Source organism: Scyliorhinus canicula, chromosome 14 (assembly GCF_902713615.1).
Source record: "Scyliorhinus canicula chromosome 14, sScyCan1.1, whole genome shotgun sequence".
NCBI classification, from domain to species: Eukaryota; Metazoa; Chordata; class Chondrichthyes; order Carcharhiniformes; family Scyliorhinidae; genus Scyliorhinus; species Scyliorhinus canicula.
In genome coordinates, this window is record NC_052159.1 from 114,736,238 (window position 1) to 114,757,025 (window position 20,788).

At 49.2% G+C, this 20,788-nt stretch overlaps 1 long non-coding RNA gene across 1 annotated transcript in view; it reads right to left on the reverse strand.

Annotated features, from left to right (window-relative positions):
- Nucleotides 1–20,788, reverse strand: part of LOC119977827 — a 123,595-nt gene that overhangs the window by 59,853 nt on the left and 42,954 nt on the right. Inside the window, exon 2 of the long non-coding RNA XR_005463285.1 lies at nt 12,168–12,308. This is a non-coding gene — a long non-coding RNA (uncharacterized LOC119977827). The remainder of the gene's footprint in view (nt 1–12,167; nt 12,309–20,788) is intronic.

The window sequence follows — 20,788 nt, forward strand, 5'->3', positions numbered from 1 at the left end:
TCACCTCACTATAGGAAGGATGTGGAAGCATTGGAAAGGGTGCAAAGAAGATTTACCAGGATGCTGCCTGGTTTGGAGGATAGGTCTTATGAGGAAAGGTTGAGGGAGCTGGGAGGAGGATGAGAGGCGACTTAATAGAGGTTTATAAGATGATGAGGGGGATAGATAGAGTGGACGTTCAGAGACTATTTCCTCGGGTGGATGTAGCTGTTACAAGGGAGCATAACTATAAGGTTCAGGGTGGGAGATGTAGGAGGGGTGTCCGAGGTAGGTTCTTTACTCAGAGAGTGGTTACGGTGTGGAATGGACTGCCTGCTGTGATAGTGGATTCGGACACTTTAGGAACTTTCAAGCGGTTATTGGATAGGCACATGGAGCACAGCAGAATGACATTGAGTGGGATAGCTTGATCTTGGTTTTGAACAAGACTCGGCACAACATCGAGGGCTGAAGGGCCTGTTCTGTGCTGTACTGTTCTATGTTCTATCAGCACGTCTTTCGTGACTAGTGGGAGGAAACCGAAACATCCGGAGGAAACCCACGCAGACACGGGAAGAAGGCGCAGACTCCACACAGACAGTGACCCAAGCGGGACTCAAACCTGGTACCCTAGCGCTGTGAAGCAATAGTGCTAACCACTGTGCTACCATGCTGCCCATTGAGTCTGCTCTGCCATTCAATCATGGCTGATATGTTTCTCATCACCATTCTCCTACCCTCTCCCCATAACCCCTGATACCGTTATTAATTAACAAACTATCTAGCTCTGTATTATAAACACTCAGTGACTTGGTCTCCCCAGCCTTCTGAGGCAATAGGTTCCACAGATTCACCACCCTCTGGCTGTAGAAATCCCTCCTCATCTTTGTTTTAAAGGATCTTCCTTTTAGTCTGAGGCTGTTCCCTCGGGTTCTAGTTTCTCTTACTGGTGGAAATATCCTCTCCATGTTCATTTTATCTAGATCTCTCAGTATTCTTGTAAGTGTAAGTGCTTGTAAATCCATAAAGGTTCCGAAATTTCCTTCAGTAAAAGTTAACATTGTACTTCCATTAATTCTACACCAGTGAAATAAAGTCAACAGCATCTCAACCGGAAGTTTTCTTCAAATAGTGCTCATGGGGGATCTGTCATGCAGCTGAACACATGTTAATTTGGGAATGGTTGAGAGAGTGCGCTAACAGGACCTGAGATAAATCAGTGTCAGAGGCTGATTGATTGTGATAATCTACCCACTCCGCATGCTTCCAATATGTGTCTGCACTAGTCACATTACAGCCAAGGCATAACATGGATCATGCTGGTAGTGGTCAGAAATGTTCCAGCCTATATTTTGCAGACTTTCAGGCTTCTGTTACACTAGTACCAGAGTGCACTGGAGCTGAATTTCATTATGCCAGAGAAAATCTCTAATGTGACCATAAAACAGAGGAGCAGAATGAGGCCCCTCGGCCCATCGAGTCTGCTCCGCCATTTAATCATGGCTCATATTTTTCTCATTCCCATTCTCCTACCTTCTCCCCATAACCCTTGACCCCCTTATTAATCAAGAACCTATGTTTTGCTGTCTTAAAGACGCTCAGTGATTTGGCCTCCACAGCCTTATGTGGCAAAGAGTTCCACAGATTCACCACCATCTGGCTGAAGATATTCCTCCTCATCTCTGTTTTAAAGTTTGTCCCTTTAGTCTGAGATTGTGTCCTCTGATTCTAGTTTTTTTCTACAAGTGAAAACATCCTTTTCACGTTCACTCTATCCAGGACTTGCAGTATCCTGCAAGTTCCAATAATATCCTGCCTCTTCCTTCTAAACTCCAACGAGTACAGACCAAGAGTCCTCAACCGCTCTTCATACAACAAGCTCTTCATTCCAGATGAACTTCCTCTGGACCTTTTCCAAGGCCAGCACATCCTTACTAAGATGACCAGTGGCACTAAAGCAACATTTTATCAGAGCTTTCTGTGTTTCAAAAACTAATGCAATATTTGTCCCTGTTATTATTCATAGAATTTACAGTGCAGAAGGAGGCTATTCGGCCCATCGAGTCTGCACCGGCTCTTGCAAAGAGCACCCTACCCAAGGTCAACCCTATCTCCACCCTCCACTACATCTACCCTATCCCCATAACCCAGTAACCCCACCCAACACTAAGGGCAATTTTGGACACTAAGGGCAATTTATCATGGCCAATCCACCTAACCTGCACATCTTTGGACTGTGGGAGGAAACCGGAGCACCAGGAGGAAACCCACGCACACACGGGGAGGATGTGCAGACTCCGCACAGACAGTGACCCAGCGGGGAATCGAACCTGGGACCCTGGAGCTGTGAAGCGATTGTGCTATCCACAATGCTACCGTGCTGCCCAATTTATACTTTCCTTCTGCACCCTGTTGGCTATGATATCTAATATCTAAAAAAACTAACTTGCTGCTTTGCAATTGCTCATGATTCAGATGAGAATTTTAATTAAAGCTCACTTTTATCCCATGTCTTTTATCTTAATCTATTTGAGTGTACTCATTAATTCTTACAGTGAAATTCAAATGCCCCTGTGATGACTAATTTTAGCGGCATGGCTTAAAACTATGAGGAGCATTCTTGATACAGAACCCCTCCCACTGACAGCACATACCAGAAAGTCATGATTATGCATCTGCTGGATGGATAATCGAGGGGTGGGGAGGGGGGAACAGTGTAAGGGAGAGTGTTGTCATCCCCTATGTTGTTTAATTTTTCCAGTGAAAAAGACCCAATTCTAGGAGTGGATTTTACTCAAAATTATCCTTATAACTTCCAACTTGGCATCTTTTAATAATCAATAACCTTTATCAGTGCCACAAGTAGGCTTACATTACCATTGCAATGCAGTTAATGTGAAAATAACCTAGTCGCTACACACTACTCTAGACACCTGATGGAGAATTCAGAATGTCCAATTCTGAACATTGGGGAGAATGTGCAGACTCCACCCAGACAGTGACGCAAGCTCAAATCGAACCCGTGACCCTGGCACTGTGAAGCAACAGTGCTAACCACTGTGTTGCCATGCCGCCGTGCTGCTCAACCTGGATAAAGACCATTTTGCGGAGGAATATCAGTACAGTTCTGTTTTCCTCACTGGGAAGACTAGATGAAAGCTCAAAAAAGTCCCTTACCTGATGAAAGAGTGCTGCTGCTCAGAGGGCTGATCCACTCTTGCTGGGGACTTTCATAGAATTTACAGTGCAGAAGGAGGCCATTCGGCCCATCGAGTCTGCACCTGCTCTTGGAAAGGTCAACACCTCCACCCTATCCCATAACCCAGTAACCCCACCCAACACTCTTCCACATATTAAGCTCATAGCCCGAAAACCGGCTGAATTTCCCCAAGGTGCCCATAATTTCCTCCGTCCCCTCCATTGGGTCAGAGACATACAACAGTAAATCATCTGCGTACAGCGAGACTCTGTGCTCCCCCCCCCCCCCCCGCACAACCCCTTGAGGCCCTCAGAGCAATTGCCAGCAGCTCTATCGCCAGCACAAACAGCAGTGGGGAGAGGGGGAATCCCTGTCTCCAGGTGCCCCCCCACCTGCTGGTCAACCATCCCCTTTCTTGGGCCCGCCTCTAGCCCATGCGCCGCACTTCCTCCGGCCTGCCCCGCGGCGGCCCCCACCCCCGAACCCCTCAGTGACCTTCCATCAAAGTCCCTCCCACGTCAGCTGAACCCAAGCTCCCTTACCGCCCCCCGGCAATACTACTTTAAAACCTAACCCAACTAGTAAACTAAGCATATTCACACCCCCCACTGTGCTTCCGTGAGCTAGCTCACCCAGCTAGCTTGGTGACCCTCGCCTCCGGCGCCAAGAAGTCTCCCACCTCCTCCCACTCCTGTAAACAAATTCCCTCATCCAACAATCCCCAAACAAATACCCAGCAGCAAGAAAACACAAAAAAACAAAAGCAACAACCACCGAAACCCAGACAGGCACGTCTCCATCCCACAAAAGTACACATCAATAAAAACGCACAAGATAAAACACAACATCTGCCCAGACAAAGAACCAAAAATGAAACAGAAAATTGACTCTCTCTCCCCCCCCCCCGCCCCCCGCACTTTCGTTTTCCCCTAAACAGAGCTCCAAAAAAGACTGACACAAAATAATAGACGAAAGCACAGCCAATTTAACAACAGGAAAAACCAACGCCACCAGAAACCAAGGGTTAGAAAAGAAAAACAAACCCCCACAGAAAAACAGAAAAGGAAAAAGGGCCCAATATAGGCCAACATATTGTCACGAAGACTTCTCGGAACTCTGATCCCCAGTTCTACATTTCCTGACCGCACCCCCCACCCCCCCCCCCTCCTTATTCCTGCACTATCAGGCCAAAGTTCATCCACCCCTCCTTTTCCTACTCCCATTGATTCTCAGATCCCCAATCCCCAATCAAACCTCCAAATCCACTAACCGGGGGGTTGCTGTGATATGAACAGTGGTCCAATTTTTCACTGTCCTCTCTTGGTGGGCTGTGACCCTCACAGCTCATACTTTCACGCGACTCCATCTCCCCACTAAATTCAATCCTAAATTCCTCCCATTCTGATCGAGTTCCAGTTGAGACTCATCTTCTAGTCTAAAACACAGTCAAAGTTCATACTCATTTTAATTAATGGTCAGTTTCCTTCTTCATCCATTCCAAAACATGATCCAGCTACCACCATTTTATCCTCCTGTTTATTTCTCCTTTCTTTTTCCGCTACAATATGAGCTACTTTCCTTGCCTCTTCTTGTACACTCCACTTTTCACTTCCACTGTCATCAGTGTATCACCTCCATCATTTCTGATAACCACCATTTACTTTCCCCTCTCTTCCCTTTGTCACTCATTTCCTTCTTTGTTGCCATGTATTCAACACCAGGTCTCCTCAACCTGAGTACAGTTACAATCTGATTACAGCGCCAATGTCAGTGTGCCCAGATGATGTCGCCTGGCCTAATGAGAATTCCTACAATGGTTGGAATTACTGCCATTAGTAGCGCTAAGGGCTGAGGGGATGGAAGTCCATCAGCAGCCAGAATTCGTCAGGAGCAGAGTGTGGTGGTATGATTTGTATAGCTGTCTGCCATTGGTGCAGAACACCGGCTTACCATTGGCCCTGGTCGGTCATGTGCCTCTCGACCGATTGGTTGAGACCAGTCACGTGACGGCTCTCCGATTGGTCGAGAGGCTGAGTTAATCACGCCGCCATACCAAGGTATAAATAGTCGGAACGCCCGGCGGTCGTCCATTTTATTGTAGTCAACCGCAGGGCTAAGTTCTAGCTTATTAAAGCCTAACTTTTGTACAGCAACTCGTCTCTCGTGCAATTGATGGCTCATCACAGAGGAGTAAGAAAGAATGGAAATAGCAGTAATAAGGGCGAAAGGCTGATATCAAAGTGAAACTGTAACTCAGGGGTGTCAAACTCAAATACACCGTGGGCCAAAATTTAAAAATCGGGACTGGTTCAATGTTTTTTTGCAAAACTTATTGAAATGAATTTATTGAACCTGGAACTAATAAAGCTTAGGTTATTGCCTATAAAAACAACATTAAATATTAAATAAATATAAAAATTAGTTGCATTTATTTCTTATTGCTTTATCTGGAGCTTTTCCAGAGTAATTTCTAATGAAAACATTTTTCCACAGGCCAACACTTTGTGATTCACACTATACCTGAATAAACTCGGCATCAGCCATATCATACGCCATAGGCGCTTCAATTGCTGGGGCCAGCTTTAATAGTAATTAGATATTATTAGGGCAGCACGGTGGCCTAGTGGTTAGCACAACCGCCTCACGGCGCTGAGGTCCCAGGTTCGATCCCGGCTCTGGGTCACTGTCCGTGTGGAGTTTGCCGTTCTCCCCGTGTCTGCGTGGGTTTCGCTCCCACAACCCAAAAATGTGCAGAGTAGGTGGATTGGCCACGCTAAATTGCCCCTTAATTGGAAAAAATAATTGGCTAATCTAAATTTAAAAAAAAAGTAATTAGATATTATCTCGCGGGCCAAAGATAATTCCACCGCGGGCCGGATTTGGCCCACGGGCCTTGAGTTTGACATATATGCTGTAACTGCTATCATGTAAAATGGTGAGGCAATCAACAGGGAAGAACTGAAAGCTGAAGCCAGCTGACATGGAGTCTTTATTTTCCCAAGTTGTGGTAGATGGTGATATGATGGACATTGAAAAAATGGTATTTCTGTTTAAAATGAAACTGCGAGTAATGCAGCAGATATGACTGTAACATCAGCTGGTTATTTTACTTTTACTGTGGTCAGGCAGACAGAGAGGGGCAGAGCACTATCAGTTGAGGTACATTTCTCTTCAAATTTGCAGTGTTGGTGAGGGGGCAAACTAACTACAGAGGAATGTACGAGACTGGAAAAGATCATTTTAGATCATCTGGCTTCCTTAGAAATTAACCAGAAATAATATTTCACAGCAACGTCACAAGTTATAGACACAGTTTATAGTACAGAACGTGAGTTACTCTTCAGGGCCCATAAGTCAACAATGTCAACAGCTGATAGGTGGGCAAATCTGTTTCCTTGAACCTGACGCTCATCGACTCACTAAGGGTTCATCTGAAAACTGATAGCATGGTGGTTAGCATAAATGCTTCACAGCTCCAGGGTCCCAGGTTCGATTCCCGGCTGGGTCACTGTCTGTGCGGAGTCTGCACGTCCTCCCCGTGTGTGCGTGGGTTTCCTCCGGGTGCTCCGGTTTCCTCTCACAGTCCAAAGATGTGCGGGTTAGGTGGATTGGCCATGCTAAATTGCCCGTAGTGTCCTTAAAAGTAAGGTTAAGGGGGGTTGTTGGGTTACGGGTATAGGGTGGATACGTGGGTTTGAGTAGGGTGATCATTGTTCGGCACAACGTCGAGGGCCGAAGGGCCTGTTCTGTGCTGTACTGTTCTATGATCTGATGAAAGAATACCACTGTCATGACAGACAGCTGGACCTGGGGATACGGAAACAACTCCAGCAGCAATGCTTGTGCGTGACTTTGAGCTGTCTGTTCTTTATACTTCAGTCAATACCTGGTTGATGTTTTCAACTTGCGTTGCTACTTTGAGTGATGTTTTCACTCAAGATACCCTTTGCTCCTTTAACCCATTTAGTGTTATTCATTTTGAGGAATAGGTGTCAACTTGCTGAAATGAACCATCCCACACTGTGAATTGCAGGAGCACCGAATGGGCACTTGTGAGGTCATTATCTGTAGGTAGGGAGAATGGAAATCAGTCAAATCAAAATGTTCACCATTAAAACATATCACAGCTGATACATATGAAGCCTCTGTCGCTTTAATCCTCGCAGTGGACCTGTCTGCACCTCCAGCCCTGTTCCCCTGCTCCCGCCCTCCCCCACACCCCTTTCCCCCCCAACAGCCAACCTGTCATCAATCATAGTAAATAGTGTAAATAAATTCATAGTTTTGTTTGTTAACAAGGCTTGTTGTTATTTGTTCAACACTACCCATCCAAGCCATCCAGGACAAGCAAAGCAGAGAATAGCACACTGACCATCTGTCCATTCTCCCGCAGGTCCAGCAGCCGATGGCGCGGCCCATTCCTGCGGCCCCCTCCCCTCACTCCAAGGAGAACACCTCAGAGGAGTGCTCTGATGATGCCACCCCCACCCTCCACCAGTGCTGATGCACACACCTCGGTGGGACATGCGAGTGGACAGGCTTCTGGGGCACAATCTGGTGAGCACCACACAGTTGCTGATACACATCAGGTAGAGGCAGGAATCCCCAGGTGAGACAGCAGTTGGAGGGCTGGGTCCCAGCCTGATGGTGCACACCTGGCACAGAGTTTCCCAGAGCTGATGGAGACATTAGGGAGCAGCCGGGAGGTTCAGAGGGAGATGTCAGCATCACTCCGGCAGATCCATGGCCAATTGGAGGAGTCCCACAGGTTCCAGGCGCAGGAGATGGTGCCGGCATTGAGTGGCACCGAGGTCAACACTGCCAGCATGGTGGCCGCAGCGGAGAGCCTGGTGCATGACGTCGGCACCCTAAGCGAAGGTGTAAAAGGTGTCTCTCAGTCAGTGACGGCCATGGCTGAGGGTCTCGGCAGTATGTCTGCCTCACTGGGGGCTGTCACCAGTACCAGGCCGACCTTTATGGGGTTCTGCGGGACATGTCCCGCTCTCCGATGGGAATGGCTGAGGTGCTGTACAGTTTGTTCCAGCTGCAGGTGGGCATGGCTGAGACACTGCAGAGCATGGTCCGGTTACTGGGGGATGTGTCCCAGTCACTGATGGGCATTGCCGAGGGCCTTGATACAATAGTGCGGACCATGGGGAACCACCAGGGCTAGCTGAGCGAGATGATGCAGAGGCAGCCGGGGCTTGTACCAGCCGCCCCTCTGACCTAGGGTGAAGCCTGTCACTTTCTTCCGCGATGACCCCCGGACCCTTTGCCTGTCTCTCCAGGTGAACGCCCCTCCCCATGGCACCAACCCACCCCCCCGGCCGTTGTCATATTCCGGGACCTATGCCCCATCCCCAGGGTTTTTGTATGTTGGCTGCTGCGTGTGTTGACTCCCACACAGTGTCCAGGCAGTGTCCAGGGCCTATGGGTACCGACTGGGAGAAGGGGGTGCTGAGTGCCAACCCGCGCCTTACGCATGGGGCGGCAATGGTGGCCACCAGCTCTCCCGAGTTCCACCCCTTTGATGAGGCCGTGTCTCAGGGTCAGCACATGGGAGAGGGCAGCAATGCTATGTATGTGGAGCTGACAAGTGAGCCCTAGAGCCCCAGAAGGATGCCCGCCAGGGGCATCAAAGGCCACGGGATGATGTCAGCAGCTGGCTGCCCCCGCCTCAGATGTACATCCTGGGAAACACCAAGAAGTAGTGGTAGACCTAGGAGGTCCAAGCACGTTGAGGATCACTGGGCGCACCGGGGTAGGGGGAAGTGTTCGATAGGGAGTGGGAAGGGGGTGGGGTTGGGGGCGATTGGTGTTGGGGGAGGCGGCACTATCGGGAATGGGGTATTGTACAGCACATTAAACAACATTGTGCACAGCCATTATGATGCCTGTCACTTTCTTCCGCGATGACCCCCGGACCCTTTGCCTGTCTCTCCAGGTGAACGCCCCTCCCCATGGCACCAACCCACCCCCCGGCCGTTGTCATATTCCGGGACCTATGCCCCATCCCCAGGGTTTTTGTATGTTGGCTGCTGCGTGTGTTGACTCCCACACAGTGTCCAGGCATCAAAGTTTGAATGGAATGCTAGGCAATGACTCCCACATGCTACGTGGTCCATCTACCCATGGAAACCCACTTGGCACGTGTCAAGTGCTCATTTAACCACAATTGCCAGTTCCCGATTAGCGATAACTTTCAGCCGTGCCGCCAGAGGCCTCAGCAGTCGGTGTGGGTTATGGGCACGGACAGGGGTTTCCCCAGGCATGGATATGGGATCCAAGGGAGTCTGAATTTGGCCGTTTGCATCACAAACTGTTTGCCGCCTGGCACGGTTCCCGTTTTTGGCTTCTCCCGATATTCACCGGCCTCGTTACGCTTGAGCGCGAGCATAACGAGGCTGGAAGATCGCGCCCCTAACCTTTCAAATTCAATATCCAAAGTGAATCAAATGTGAAGTCTCTCCACTTTGGTTACTGCGAGCTTGACCCGAATGTGCAATCCGCCATATTAGTTAGGTTCTTCCATCAGCGATAAGTGTGTCGGCTTGTTTCTGCAGACCAGCTTCCCCTGAGGCTGCCATTAAAACACAAGATTTAACTTTTTCACTTAATGTATCATGAAGATTGGAGCAACAGATATGATCCTCCCAGCTTTACATTAAACCCGTGCGTCTCTGTGGCCTCCGCTCACCCCCAACTGATTACTTTCCTCCTTCCACCACCCACACCATCAACTGGGGACATCGGCCTGCGTTGAGCTATCCGCGTTTACTTCCCACTCTACAGCTGGTGAACTGCCTTTATGGACCCAGACTTCCATAGTGCTTGAAATGTCATCTGTAATAAATGAATAAGGCCAGTAGGTCAATTTGTAACGATTCTGCCTCAATTTCTGCGCTTCTGAATTATGGGGGAATTTTTTGTTCATCATTTGAAGCTTGCCATGAGGTTAATGCCTGCAATTCACTGAAAGGCACCTAGTATTACAAAAATTAAATTGTGGAAAATGAGTCCTCTCTATTTGGGACTTTTAATTGTTACTCTTTTAGTGGAAGTATGCCTTTTTGACATATGTATTCAAAATGTGATTACATGACCATATTTGATAGTTAACTGTCTACTGTGGTCCAGAATTTTCTGCCTAACCAACGGTGAGACTTATGGTGTTACATAAGAACATAAGAACTAGGAGCAGGAGTAGGCCATCTGGCCCCTCGAGCCTGCTCCGCCATTCAATTAGATCATGGCTGATCTTTTGTGGACTCAGCTCCACTTTCCGGCCCAAACACCATAACCCTTAATCCCTTTATTCTTCAAAAAACTATCTATCTTTACCTTAAAAACATGTAATGAAGGAGCCTCAACTGCTTCACTGGGCAAGGAATTCCATAGATTCACAACCCTTTGGGTGAAGAAGTTCCTCCTAAACTCAGTCCTAAATCTACTTCCCCTTATTTTGAGGCTATGCCCCCTAGTTCTGCTGTCACCCGCCAGTGGAAACAACCTGCCCGCATCTATCCTATCTATTCCCTTCATAATTTTAAATGTTTCTATAAGTTCCCCCCTCATCCTTCTAAATTCCAACGAGTACAGTCCCAGTCTACTCAACCTCTCCTCATAATCCAACCCCTTCAGCTCTGGGATTAACCTAGTGAATCTCCTCTGCACACCTTCCAGCGCCAGTACGTCCTTTCTCAAGTAAGGAGACCAAAACTGAACACAATACTCCAGGTGTGGCCGCACTAACACCTTATATAATTGCAACATAACCTCCCTAGTCTTAAACTCCATCCCTCTAGCAATGAAGGACAAAATTCCATTTGCCTTCTTAATCACCTGTTGCACTTGTAAACCAACCTTCTGTGACTCATGCACTAGCACACCCAAGTCTCTCTGAACAGCGGCATGCTTTAATATTTTATCGTTTAAATAATAATCCCGTTTGCTGTTATTCCTACCAAAATGGATAACCTCACATTTGTCAACATTGTATTCCATCTGCCAGACCCGAGCCCATTCACTTAACCTATCCAAATCCCTCTGCAGACTTCCAGTATCCTCTGCACTTTTTGCTTTACCACTCATCTTAGTGTCATCTGCAAACTTGGACACATTGCCCTTGGTCCCCAACTCCAAATCATCAATGTAAATTGTGAACAATTGTGGGCCCAACACGGATCCCTGAGGGACACCACTAGCTACTGATTGCCAACCAGAGAAACACCCATTTATCCCAACTCTTTGCTTTCTATTAATTAACCAATCCTCTATCCATGCTACTACTTTACCCTTAATGCCATGCATCTTTATCTTATGCAGCAACCTTTTGTGTGGCACCTTGTCAAAGGCTTTCTGGAAATCCAGATATACCACATCCATCGGCTCCCCGTTATCTACTGCACTGGTAATGTCCTCAAAAAATTCCACTAAATTAGTTAGGCATGACCTGCCTTTTACGAACCCATGCTGCGTCTGCCCAATGGGACAATTTCTATCCAGATGCCTCGCAATTTCTTCCTTGATGATAGATTCCAGCATCTTCCCTATTACCGAAGTTAAACTCACTGGCCTATAATTTCCTGCTTTCTGCCTACCTCCTTTTTTAAACAGTGGCGTCACGTTTGCTAATTTCCAATCCACCGGGACCACCCCAGAGTCTAGTGAATTTCGGTAAATTATCACTAGTGCATCTGCAATTTCCCTAGCCATCTCTTTTAGCACTCTGGGATGCATTCCATCAGGGCCAGGAGACTTGTCTACCTTTAGCCCCATTAGCTTGCCCATCACTCCCTCCTTAGTGATAACAATCCTCTCAAGGTCCTCACCTGTCATAACCTCATTTCTATCAGTCGCTGGCATGTTATTTGTGTCTTCCACTGTGAAGACCGACCCAAAAAACCTGTTGCCTATTATTTATTTGTAAGTCACGCAACAAAACAGACGATAGCAAACACGCGGTTAAACGCAAAGTTTTGGCACTTACTGTCTGAAATCAGCCTCGGGTTATGGCGCTGGTCACAGGACTGATCGCAAATCACTCACTTCGCTCCACTCGGCGCAATCTAGCTCTCGCCCTCTCCCCCGGCCTCTATTCGAGGAAGATACGGAGAGCCCTCAGACCATCCTGGTGGGGAATAGAGGTACAGAGGGATTAGACACCCATGGTAAAGAGGAGATGGTTAGGACTGGGGAACTGGAGGTTGATGATGTGATGAAGGGCATCAGAAGAATCATGGATGTAGGTGGAAAAGACTGGAAAAGAGGAGAGAGGATGGGGGCAAGATAGGAGGAAATGAGTTCAGTGGGGCAGGAACAGGCTGATACGATGGAGAATCCCCATCCACAGAACAATCCCCATCCCAAATTCCCATCCACAGAATAATCCTCACCTCCAATCCTCATGCACCACCACTCTCCTCCTAGCTGAACTTGTCCTCTCACTGAACAATTTCTCCTTTAACATGTCTCACTTCCTCCAAATCAAAGGTATGGCCATGGGCAGCTGCATGGGTCCCAGTTTTGCCAATCATTATGAGGCATATGGGCATTCCTTGTTCCACTCCTACTCCAGCCCCCTCGCAGAACTCATTTTTTGGTACATCGACGACTGTCGCTTCATATTCCAGTCTGAACCTGAATTTTTGAAATCAATTTTGCTTCCAATTTCCACCCTCATCATCTTCACATGATCCATCTCCGACATTTTTCTTCCCTTCCTTGACCTCTCTATCTCCATTTCTGGGGATAAACTGTCCACTAATATCCATTACAAGCCCATTGACTCCCACAGCTACCTTGACTACAGCTCATCACAGCCCATATCCGGTAAGGACTCCATCCCATTCTCCCAGTTCCTTCACCTCCGTTGCATCTGATCTGATGATGCCACTTTCCAAATCAGTGCTGCTGATATGTCTTCATTCTTCCTCAATTTTGGTTTCCCACCCACTGTGGTCAGCAACCCATCTCCCACCCCTCCCCCTCTCTCCCAGAAGCAGGATAGGGTCCCTCTTGTCCTCACTATTCACCCCACCAGTCTCCGCATTCAAAGAAGCATCCTCCGCCAGTTACGCCAACTCCAGCATGAAGCCACCACAAAACATATCTTCCCATCACTCCCTTTGTCAGCATTCCACAGGGACCATTCCCTCTAGGATACTGTGGTCCACTCCTCCATCACCCCCAATACCTTATCCTCTTCTCACTTCACCTTCCCATGCAATCGCAGAAGGTGTAATATCTGCCCCTTTGCTTCCTCCTTGCTCACCATTCAAGGGCCTGAACAATCTTTTAAGGTAAGGCAGCGCTTTCAGTGCGCCTCCTTCAATCTAGTCTGTTGCATTCGTTGCTCCCCATGTGGTCTACTCTACATTGGAGAAACTGAACACAGACTGGGTGACCGCTTTGCAGAACACCTTTGGTCCGTCCGCAACAGGACCCAAACCTTCCTGTTGCTGCCATTCCAACACACTGTCCTGCTCTCGCATCCACATGTCCGTCCTTGACCTGCAGCAATGTTCCAGTGAAGCACAGCACAAACTGGAAACGCCTCATCTTCCGATTCGTTCAACAACTTCAAGCTGTGAACTCTCTCTCCTCCACCCCCCCCCCCCCCCCCCAGTTTTATTTCTATCAATTCCATCTAATTTCTTCCAATGTTCCGAATTTTTCCTCACCATTGTCCCCCCTCCCCTGCCCCACCTGGGCCATCTGTTCCATGTTCCTTTGACACACTGTTTAACTTTGTTCTGCCATTCTGATCGCTAACGTGCCACTATCAGCATCTTTCTTCGCCTTGATCAACACCATTTACATTCACTTTGCCTTTTTATCCACAACATATTTGTCAATCTGCACTCTATCCAGCCCAAATGCTCTATGCCCCCACCCCCAGACCAGTAAAAATCTGACTCTATTTCTAGTTCTCTCTATCCTTGACAAAGAGTCAACCAGACTCAAAATGTTAGCTCCATTCTCTCTCCACAGATGCTGCCAGGCTTGCTGAGATTGTCCAGTGTTTTCTGTTTTTGTTTCAGATTCCAGCATCGGCAGTCATTTGCTTTCATCATTCTGGCTGCAATTCAGTGAAACCATTGTGCCTGGTACAACAAGTAAATCACGCGTGAGACCCAAATCGAGATCCACTCCAGCCGATCGCACGTCACCTAACTCGCTTCGCCCTACATGATCTTCTCATTTAACTATCAGGACTCCGGATTAACCCAGATCCTGGGACTCACCAGACACACTTGGGAGACCTTGCCAGGGTGGCGGCTAGTACTGGTCCATACAAATATAGTCCAGGATTAATGGCACCTGGGGGTGTCTCCCAGACCATTGGAGACACCTGGGTGGACCGGGACAGGGCAGAATGACACCCTGGCACTGCCCCTGGAACCAGGCACCTTTAGATTGCAAGCCTGGCAGCCTGAAAGCAGAGGAGGGGTGAGAGGTGGGTTCCCGGGGGCCTCACAAAGGTTGGGAGGGTGAAAGGTTGAGAGATCAATGCGGCAGACAAAACGGCATCCTGATCTGCGGGGAGCCTTTCCTGCTGACGAGCAGGAAATCCCTCTACCTGCAGCCTTGGTGGAGAGAATCTCCCTGAGGTCAAAAGAAACAGCAAAGTGACATTGGTAGCTGAAGCTGCCGAGAAACACTCCACTAAATGTGCCGTTTATCTGACTTTAACATCAGACCGCTGAATCACGTCCCCTGTTCGGGATTCTCCGATCCCGCGCCGGGTCGGAGAATCGCTGGGGGGGGGGGCGAGAATCGCGCCATGCCGCTTCGACGCCGGGCCGCCTCTCCGATCACCGGAGAATTGGCGGCAATCGCACCCGCGGGGTCGCCACTACGCTGGTTGGGGGCCATTGAAAGCGCCCCCCCCCCCGGCGATTCTCTGCGCCTCAACGGGCCGAGTGCCTGCCGAGTTCAGCCGAGTCCCACCGGCGTGGGTTACACATGATCCTACTAGGCGGGTCCACGGAGTTCTGGCTGCGAGGGCCGTCCTGGAAGGGGGGGCAGGCGGTTTCGACTCCGGGGGATCTCCATGGTGGCCAAACCCGGGCTCGGCGGGTGGGCTAATTCTATGGGGGGCCGATGTTCGTCCGCGGTGGGCCCCTGCAGGACTCCGCCATATTGCCCGGGGGCCGGTGTGGAGATTGCAACCCACGTACATGCGTGGACCCGCGCCGGCCGTGGCACGCATGTGCGGACCCGCGCCGGCCATGGTGCACCGGCTTTCGAGCGCCAGAGCAGTGGACACCACTCCTGTGCCATACAACCCCCTAGGAAGGGGAGAATGCCTGGGTTTGGAGGCCCTTTGACGCCGGAGTCGCTCGTGCCGCTTTTTGATGCCGGCGTCAGAACCTTGCCGCGGGATCGGAGAATCCCGGCCCTTATCTTTCATCTCCTGACAGACGCTCCTTTAAAGACACCTCCGTGATCTGTCCTATTGTTTCTTTCTTTGACTCAGTGGTAATTACTGATTGATAAGCTTTTGTGAATTTTCTTGGAAAAATATTCCATACAAAAGATGTTCATAAATGTGAATTGTTGAAAAAGACTGAAAACACATGAAGACACACATCCTGCACACGTAAAACAGACAACATCACTGTTTTTATAATTCATACTCAAGGTCCTTCATTGTCCCGTAAGATATGCATGAGGCCATAAAACTATATTGTTGCCAAAAATACACACTATAAAATATTCATTCACTCATTGTTCTTCAACTTATAGCTGCCACTTTTTAAGTCACTGGAGAAAACGCATGGGGCCTTGCATCTCTCCCCTACCTGAATAGATCTATTCCAAGCAGCTACCTCATTAAATTTTGAGTCGGTTCACTTGGAAGAAAACAAAGCTTTATAAATAAGTGGAAGGATTTGTAGGTGCGATTCAGTGGCCACATTGCTCTTGAGCGAGAGCACGACGAGGCCCTTAGATAGCCGGAGAGGCCATACCGCACTGAGTGCCAATCCATTTGCGATGCAACAGGCAGCTCCCGTAGGCAAAATCAGGATCCCGCCGCAGCTCGCAAGAAACCAATAATCACCACTTCAGCCCAATTTCCATATAATTAACAGGCGCCACCCCGTATCCAACGGCCATCCACGATCTAATCACCTCCCCAGCAAGTGGTCACGTGGGCGCTGATTTTGACCCCATTTTAAAAACGTGAAACTGATGGAGGGTTTGCTGCAGGGACCCGAGGAGGAGAATAGCCATCTTAACTCACAGGCAAAGAGCCTGGGGGCCCTGGGCTTGCTGCCCCGATGCTCGGAAGGTGGTGGGGGGGTCAACCGGAAGGTCCAGCCTCGTTGGAGTGGGCCACCATAGGGTTTGGGGGTTCTTGGCTGATGGGGGGCAACCGAGCGAGGGCTTGCCATGCCAACCCCTGAATCGTGTGCACCCGTTCCGGGGGCAACCCTTCCCCCTGCCCTGTCTGCCCCACCGGACATCTATAACTCCCCCTGACCGCGGAGGGCTCTGATCATGTGGCTGAAGGCTATTGATAGGGCAACGGCAATCGTAGTTACGTGAGCACTCTACACACCCCAAGGGTAGGCTTGCCATGTAGTATGTGGGGCTTATTTTAGAGCATCTCAATCAGACCCTGATGCCCGGATACCGTGCTTGGATACTGCAGGAGGCAACACCACGGATGCAGTCACCAACATCCTAACACCCAGGGGCTGGGCCCCAGCATCAGGGATGTGTCCACAGCAGAGGTTGGGTGAGTGCAACGGGGAAGGGACCTGTCCCCAGTCCAGGTAACGTTATGTGCAGGTGTCTGAGGTATCGGCTCTGTGGTCTGGGGTCTGGTGAGCAGTGACCTTGCTGCGGCTGGTTGTGCGTGCTGGGGGCGATCAGGGTGGGTGGGGAAGGAATTCCTTACAGATATCAAACGGTATGGACGATATTCTGGACCCCGTGGAACTTGCTCTAGTGGTCCTGTTGGCAGGCTGGGCAGCCAGACACCAGAAAAGGCGGCGGCAGCAGCGTTGGCAGAGGCTCAAGTTGGAGGCCCATGTGCAGGACCCCGCCCCACACCCTGAGGACTCAGCTGCCCATCAAAACAGGGAGGGACCCAGAGGGCAGGGCATGCAGCAGCCCAAGGTCTACAATTGTCGCTGGTATTTCGAATAAATGATGATCAGCGTGTGTTGCAGAAAGCTCCGCCTGAATAAGCAGCATGGAGGAGGAGGACACCCATTCTCGGCAGCCATCAAGGTCATCGCAGCCCTGAACATCTACTCCCAGGATCATTGCAGGGCTTAAGCGGGGACTTTTGTGGCACCTCAGGCTAAAGCCCACAGATGCATCCGAGAGGTCACGTGCACATGCAGGAGGTCATGTTCAGGAAGGCCTGTTGGCTGTTGAGAGAGAAGTGGTATCCTATTGGTTGTAGTGAAGGTTTTTTAATGTCTCTCATCTCTCACATAACCGTGTCCACCACTGCCTCTCTCTCCCGATGGTACTGCCCCACTCTCCCCACCACACCCTCATCCTCCCCCACCCCTCCCCCCAATGCACACTCCCACACTTAACCCTTACCTACCCCTTTTCCCACCTTCCTCCCAAGTGCCGTCTCAGTGATCCTCTATGCGCAAAGTGACCAAAATTTGGTGTATTTCACTATTGCAATGAAGAAGGATAGGGCCATACGGCAGGGCAAGGTTTATAATTGGGGGAGAAGTAATTATGATGCGATTAGGTAAGAATTAGGGAGCATAAGATGGGAACAGAAACTGTCAGGGAAAGGCACAAATGAAAAGTGGAGCTTATTCAAGGAACAAATCCTGCGTGTCCTTGATAGGCTCCTTCATTAAATGTTTTTAAGGTAAAGATAGATCGTTTTTTGAAGAAAAAAGGAATTAAGGGTTATGGTGTTCGGGCCGGAAAGTGGAGCTGAGTCCACAAAAGATCAGCCATGGTCTCATTGAATGGCGGAGCAGGCTCGAGGGGCCAGATGGCCTACTCCTACTCCTTATGTTCTTATGTTCTTATGTCCCTGTCAGGCAGGGAGGAAATGGCCGTGTGAGGGAGCCATGGTTTACAAAAGAGGTTGAATGTCTTGTCACAAGGAAAAAGGAAGCGTATGTAAGGATGAGAAAACAAGGTTCAGTTGGGTCGCTTGAGGGTTACAAGGTAGCAAGGAATGAGCTAAAAAAAGGGCTTAGGAGAGCTAGGAGGGGGGCATGAGAAGTCCATGGCGGGTTAGATCAAGGAAAACCACAAGGCTTTTTACTCTTATGTGAGAAATAAAAGAATGACCAGGGTGATGTTAGGGCCGGTCAAGGACAGTAGTGGGAACTTGTGCATGGAACCAGAAGAGATAGGAGAGGCGTTGAATGAATACTTTTCTTCAGTGAGGGGCTATATTTTTGATGATGAGAGTGTGATACAGGCAGGTAGGCTGGAGGAGGTAGGTGTTCTGGGGGAAGATGTATTAGCAATTTTGAAAAACCTGAGGGTCGACAAGTCCCCTAGGCCTAGGAATATATCCTAGGATTCTTTGGGAGGCAAGGGATGAGATTGCAGTGCCTTTGACTTTGATCTTTGGGTCCTCACTGTCCATGGGGATAGTGTCAGAGGACTGGAGGGTGGCGAATGTTGTTCCTCCATTCAAGAAAGGGAATAGGAATGACCCTGGTAATTATAGGCCAGTTCGCCTTACTTCGGTGGTCGGTAAGTTAATGGAAAAGGTCCTGAAGGATAGGATTAATGACCATTTGGAAAGATACAGCTTAATCCGGGATAGTCAACACGGATTCGTGAAGGGGAAGTCTTGCCTCACAAATTTGATTGAATTCTTTGAGAAGGCAGCTAAGTATGTAGATGAATGTAGAGCAGTTGATGTTGTATAAATGGATTTCAGTGAGGCGTTTGATAAGGTTCCCCATGGTCGGCTCATGAAGAAAGTAAGGAGTTGTGGGATAGTGGGAAATTTGGCCAATTGGATTAGTAACTAGTTATCACATAGAAGACAGAGGGTGGTGGTGGATGGAAAATTTTCAAACTGGAGACCAGTTACCAGCGGTGTACCACCGGGATCAGTGCTGGGTCCTCTGCTATTTGTGATCTTTATCAATGACTTGGAGGAGGGGGCTGAAGGGTGGGTCAGTAAATTTGCAGATGACACCAAGATTGGTGGAGTAGTGGATGAGGTGGAGGACTGTTGCAGGCTGCAAAGAGACATTGACAGGATGCAGAGCTGGGCCGAAAAATGGCAGTTGGTGTTTAACCCTGATAAGTGCGAGGTGATTCATTTTGGGAGGACAAATTTGAATACGGATTACAGGGTCAACGGCAGGGTTCTGAGGAATGTGGAGGAACAGAGAGATCTTAGGGTTCATGTCCACAAATCTCTGAAGGTTGCCACTCAAGTGGATAGAGCCGTGAAGAAGGCCTATAGTGTGTTCGCGTTTATTAACAGGGGGCTTGAGTTTAAGAGCGTGGGGTTATGCTGCAACTGTACAGGACCCTGGTGAGACTACATTTGGAGTATTGTGTGCAGTTCTGGTCACCTCATTATAGGAAGGATGTGGAAGCATTGGAAAAGGTGCAAAGGAGATTTACGAGGATGCTGCCTGGATTGGAGGGTAGGTCTTATGAGGAAAGGTTGAGGGAGCTAGGGCTTTTCTCATTGAAGCAAAGGAGGATGAGAGGCGACTTAATAGACATTTATAAGATGATGAGGGGGATAGATAGAGTGGTTGTTCAGAGACTATTTCCTCGGGTGGATGTAGCTGTTACAAGGGGGCATAACTATAAGTTCAGGGTGGGAGATATAGGAGGGATGTCCGAGGTAGGTTCTTTACTCAGAGAGTGGTTAGGGTGTGGAATGGACTGCCAGCTGTGATAGTGGAGTCGGACACTTGAGGAACTTTCAAGCAGTTATTGGATAGGCACATCGAGCACACCAGAATGACAGGGAGTGGGATAGCTTGATCTTGGTTTCGGACAAAGCTCGGCACATCATCGAGAGCCGAAGGGCCTGTTCTGTGCTGTACTGTTTTATGTTCTATGTTCTAAGCCTTCCATCTCTACCGCTGCGTCTAGGTGTTTCCCCAGGATGCACATCAGAGGTGGAGGCAGCCTACTGCTTACCACGTCCTGTGGTCTTCAATGCTCCTTGCATTGTCCTCTGGGGGCTCTGGTGCTGGAGGGCCCTGGCACACTTGCCGGCAGCACATGCACATTTGTGCCACCCTGTTCTGGGTTCTGACTGTGAGACGCAGCGTCGACAGAGGGGTGGTACTCAGAGGAGCAGGTGGGCACTGTCGCCACTCCATAGGATGGTTCCGGGTCAGCACCCGGTGCACCATTCTCCCAGTGGTGCCCTCGGTGATGTTCTTCAGTGACTGTGACATAGCGTTCCGGCAATGCCCACCTGCGATAGGGACAAGCTCCACAGCTATACCCATCTGAGACTGGGACATGCCCCGTAGCATCTCCTCAAGTTCTGCCTGGAACTGGGTCATGTGAGTCGGACATTCTGCCGACGCCCTCAGCCATGACCATCACTGACTGAGCCACATCTTGGACATAGAACATGGAATATAGAATTTACAGTGGACACCTCCACTCATGCTG